This window comes from Urocitellus parryii, chromosome 15 (genome assembly GCF_045843805.1).
Source record: "Urocitellus parryii isolate mUroPar1 chromosome 15, mUroPar1.hap1, whole genome shotgun sequence".
Taxonomy (NCBI): Eukaryota; Metazoa; Chordata; class Mammalia; order Rodentia; family Sciuridae; genus Urocitellus; species Urocitellus parryii.
In genome coordinates this window covers 35,772,513-35,778,512 of record NC_135545.1, presented here as the reverse complement: position 1 = coordinate 35,778,512, position 6,000 = coordinate 35,772,513, and positions in this window count along the sequence as shown.

The following is a 6,000-nucleotide window of genomic DNA, read 5'->3' as shown; positions in this document are numbered from 1 at the left end:
ATTCCCACATTTTATGCAAGACTAGCCTGTCAAAATCATGTTGTATTTCTTTTATGAAAATACTTTTTGTCTTCTACCTTCACTGAGATCTGAGAAACCACCACAATCTGAATTATAATAGTCTTATTAATTCCTGTGCCAGTCAGAGAACAGTGAACAGAGTATACCCTATTAACCAGAAAGAGATTTATCACATTAAATAATAGGAAAAAAAATGGCTTAGAATTTGTAGATAAGACAGGAGACACAGATTCCTAGCTGGGCTTCCAATAATGACCCCCAAAGCAACAATGTGGGATGTTTCTACAAAAGTAGCTGCTGTTCTTGAAAAAAAATCAGACAGTTGCAGAATTGGGATACTATCAGCTAAATTACTGACATTGCAACTGGCTCCAGATACCCACCTTCTCCTGGACCATAATATGTAACAAATGACAATGGATATCTCATGCCTTGCCTCTCTGACTTGTTCTAAATCGAACTTTAACTTATGCTTATTTGATTGGCAGAATCTAAACAAATAGTTTTCCCTTCTCTAGGAATCTAGAAAATGCAATTTTTCCACTTCCCCACCTCTGCTTACTTGAAGAAGGATAGAATGTAATTTAAGCAGGTTGCTTCTCAGCATCCATCCCACTATCTGAAGGAAAATATATTAAATGCCCTTGTATAGCTTCCTTTGTAATTGAATCTAGAAGGGAGTCACAGAAATTTTAAGAGTATTTGGAAGTTAAATTCTCATCATTGAAATCCTTTGGTATAAATGGAAAATGGGTTTTAACTAGACTGACATATACAATGGAAGAGAGAGGATGAATGAGTACTGAGCCCTGGTAATGTGGAAGCTTTACATAAATCATTTTATGTAATTCTTGTAACAGCCACATGAGATGGGAATGGCTGTCCCCATGGGAGAGATGGGAAACCAAGGCTTGAACAAATGTCACACCCTTTCAATATCTGAGACGCTATGAATATCAAAATTCCTACTCACTCTATTTTATGACAACATTCTGATATTCTGGGACATTAGCTCATCTACTGTGGTGAAGTTATGGAAGCGCTGTATGTGATACTCTGACATTTATTTCACTCTCACTAGACTCAATAACTCAACTGCATGTGGTCAAGTTTTATGTGGTACACAATGTGCCCTTTTGCAAAATCACTAAACAAATGAATATAGAAACGTACACATCCTCTCAAACTCCCATAAGAGAATCTTCAGAAGGGTAAATTTCCCATGAAATCATTTCACTTATCCTAGAAATATCAATAGTTGAAAAGCAAAACTGAAAATAAAAAAGGCTGAAGTCGAATCACTTGGAAACCATGTGAGAAAAGGAGATTTACCCAGGATGCTTGGAAGGTAGGAAGAATACGAGAGGCAAAGATGTGAAAATGTATCAAGAAATAACTATCACCTGAGCAACAATTACACATGCACACACGCACACGCACACACACATATATCTATGTGTCCTTGGATTTACAAACTCATACTAAGAGAGTGACCACAAGCTACACTTAGAGAAGGCGACTTTAGGACCTGAATATCAGCAAGGTGGAGAGACATTCTGGTATAAAGGAAATGACCTGCAACATTAAATCTGAAAGATGGTCCTTGGAAAAGGATTCCATGGCAAAATTAGTTAAGGAAATGCTACTAATGTACCCATTTTCTTTAAGAGTTACCATTTACATTCTCATAAGATGTCATAGACTCTTCTAAAACAGAAATGCAGGCTGGGGATGTGGCTGAGTGGTAATATGCACAAGGGTTCCATCCCCAGCACTGCAAACATAATAATAATAATAATAAAATGGAAATGCCTATAAACATTTAGTAAAGTTTTCATAAACTTTTATACATCAGTAAACTATTTGTGTATGGGTCCATGTGCATACTTAAGTGTGTCTTATGTACTTGCATCTTTACTCCTATCTACATAATTCTTGTTCATATTTTGCAAGTATTATTAAGATCCTACAGTTTTAATAATCTGTAACTGAGTGCTGTATCACATGCTTATAATCTCAACTGGGATGGCTGGGGCAGGAGGATTGCAAGTGTATATCCAACTTTGGCAATTTAGTGAGACCCTGTCTGAAAATCAAATAAATAAATAAATAGAAAGGACTAGGAGTATAGCTCACTGGTAAACCATCCCTGGTTAAATCCTCAGTACTGCTTAAAATAAAAAAGACCCTATAGTACAAAAAGTCTGACCTTGACTCCAACCTCCAATGACATCCATTACCAGCTGAAATTAGATACTGTAGATGGAAGTGCCTTAAAAAGGATATGTTGTAGAATATTGCACATGGGGGCAAATATCTCAGCCCCAGCTAAGGCCAGGTAGAAAGCAATCGTGTATGTCTGTGTGTGTCTGTGTGTGTCTCTGTGTGTGTGTGTGTGTGTGTGTGTGTGTGTGTACCTTGTGAATTAGAATATAGGATTTTCAGTACTTTTAGTGAAATAATTGTTAGACTTTTCTAATCTAGTTTTAAACTCTCTATAAAAGTACTTGTTTAGACTCAGATCAAATTTCAAAATATGATATTAGTAAAATATAATAGTCCATAGTCTTGATAAGATTGGCAAAGCAAATTAATAAAAAAAAATCAATTCCAAAAGAATTCTATCTATAGGACTTGACAAATACACAAAACAATCATTTTGAACTAATAAAACAGACATTGCACATTTGTTAGATTTCATTTAATGGTCATAAATATGTATGTAAAAATAATTTTATTAGACTAATGCAGCACAAAAATAGAATCAAATGAAATTGTGGTGTCTTGAACACATTTCAAATTCACTCTATTTTACTATTTAAAAAGCACTCAACCTTTAAGAAGCAATTTTCAGAGATTGAAATGACATGAACCTCATCTTTTCAAACGGTTAACTTAGGGATTTTTCCTTCTTTTTTTTTCTTTATAGTGTACAATTCAGACTTTCATATTTTTTGATGCTGATATATATTATTTTTCGTAGCAGTTGTTCATGCTTCCTTTTACATGTCTTCTCTCAGTATTTTCCCCTCCCATTGCACAAAATAGCTGGACTAATCTCTCCTGCCTGAGTCCTCAGTTCATCTCAGTGTTCTGGGAGATAAGATTAGAGGCCTTGATCCCCCCCGCTGTTAGAACAAGACCTCAATCTCTCACTGTCTCTATTTAATCAGGTTCCTATTTTAGCTGCCACAAAGCTGTCAACAAAAGAAAATAAGCTATCCCCCATCAAGGGGTTAAATTGGATTTCACAGTGTGCGAAGGCTCTTCTGAACAAAATTCCACCTGCACCCTCCGTCAGGCAAATTACTTCTGACTTTTAATTTATTTCTCTAGGAAATGGAAAGGTATGGCATAACCAAAGTCAACAGGGAATAAAGTACAAGGTGTAATCAGGTGCTCACCAATCGCAGGCCCCCTTCTCTGTCAGCTTTAATAGGTTCTCAGAGCACACAATTTATAGAATGCATGACATGTCCTCTCTGTTCTGAGTTTTATTTTGGACTTGTCTGGTTAATGGCCCCAACAAGTGACAACTGACGTTTGCTTGATGCAATGGTGCCTGAAAGATGTGGACTTGGTACAAGGAAGTCCAGTTGAAGAATTTGTAAAATAAGAATAGTAATTGAACTGGACCCTTGGTTTCCTAATGTCTGTTTTCTAAAGTAAGGATGGAATCCAATTCAGGTGATTGAAATATTCATTTTGCAGAATTGTGAATCTCAGATACAGGGGTACATGTGGAAATTCAAAGGAAAAATATCTCTTTTTTTTTGATGAGGTTATTGTTTTATAACCAAAACACTTAGCAGTGAATAATTAAATAATTTAAGTAACAGAATTTAATACACTCTCTCTTCTAAAATTCACTGAACACGGAAGTATTTCTATGATTTAATTTCACAAAACCAATTTTAAGGAATAGGGGAAATTTATATGAATTAATAACTGCAAGTACACACTTCTTTGGGGAAAATGGAAGGTGTCTTTGTCAAAGGGATTAAAAGTCGTTTTTTAAGGTACAAATTAAATAACCATGTAGGTAATACCCCTTTAATAGAGGGTGTGTGTGTGTGTGTGTGTGTGTGTGTTGATGGGGATTGAACCCAGGGCCTTATGCATGTGAGGCAAGACTCTACCAACTGAGCTGTATCCCCAGCCCACACCTTTAATAAAGGGAAAATGGAATAATGATGGAAATGTACATGTTCATTACAAATTAAGTATCCGTGATCTGCTGACCGCTGTTTTTCCTTTCTGATATTATTTAATATTTAATTCAAGCTAACTATGAAATGAATTTTATATACCCCCAATGAGTTCAGCTCTTCTTCCATTATAAAATATTGTTTATTAATTTCACATTTGTATTAAATACATTTTGAATGGTGAGCAGGAAGATATTCACTGGATGGAGAATTATAGCAGGGTTATTTGACACTAATATATTTTTCAGTTGTATGTAAATGAAATGTGTTGGGCTGACCTAGGATGACTGACATGAATATAGTTTTGATCATTATATTCCAAACCAGGTATAAATTATGAGTTTCAGGAGACCAGGGGTTTAGAACGAGCATCTTGGATTATACTATAAAAGTAATTGTGATTGTTATAAAAAGAGATAGGATCATTCAAAATTCAAATCACCAGATTAGGGGCATATTTAAAGAAGTAGGTCTCCTTTAACAATGGAAATCTATAATAATCATTCCCATATACAATTCGGAGGAGGGTACAATATAACTTTGGGTTTTTGGTACCAAGGATTGAACCCAGAGGTGATTAACTATTGAGCAACATCCCTGGCTCTTTTTATTTTTACTTTAGAACAGGATCTCACTAAGTTGCTAGGGCCTTGCTGAATGTCTGAGGCTGGCTTTGAACTTCCAATTATCCTGCCTCAGCCTCCTGAGCCACTGGGATTAGAGGCACGCACCACTGCACCCAGCAGTAATAATGTTTTGTTTTTGTTTTATTTTGTTTTGTTTTTTGTTTATGGAAGTGTCTACAGTTTCCTTTACCACATCAACCCCATGGGAATGAATAAGAAAAGCTCAAGGTACATTATCCAAAACAAAAATTATCCTAAGAATGCACAATATGCTAACTATACAAAATTTGTTTTCTCCCAACAAAATTTAAATACATTAAAAAGTTGATACAACTCTCTGCCTTTATTCTCCATGACCCAAACTCAACAATCTTGCAGATCTACCTAGAATACTTCTGGGTCCAAGTTAATAATTAAGGATTAGGTTGAAATTACTTGGGAGTTGTTGGGATGGAAATAAGCCATAGGAATGTGATGTGATCAGTTAAATATAGTGTTAAATGAGAAAAGAAATGATGAAGAACTGAACTTCAAAATGACCACATTTAGAAGTCTGGAAGAAAGGGATTAGTTAATGACTAAAACAGAGGAGAGTTCAAGAATGTGTGTTGTTACTGAAAGCAAAAGCGGAAGACAGTACTTTCAGAAAGAAGCCTTGGTCAACTTTGGGATCTAAGGTTGCTGAAAAGATTGAAGTAGATATCCACTCCTTAGTACAGTATGTGACACACAGAAAGAAATCAATATATGACAAATGACCACTATAAAATGCTAAAATATATGTTGGATCAAGTTAAACAGCAAAGATTACCCACAAATTGATTGCTAAAATGAGTAAACAAACCTTGGTAAAAAGGGTTGAAGATAAGATCTGGTACATCTCAGGGAGATTAATAAACATAATCCTGAAAGAATGAATATCTGATGTCCACTTTCACTGAAGCAGATTGCTTTAAACTGAACCCTTAAAATTCATAGTTGAAACTTAATCCCCAAGGTGATAGCATTTGGAAATGGGGCCTTTGCGATGTAATGAGATGATGAGGGTGGAGTACTCATGATCAAGTTAGTGTCTTTAGTGAAGTTGCACAAGAAAGCTCTCTATCTCTATCTGCTCTCCATCACAAGAGGCTGTAACAAGAGAG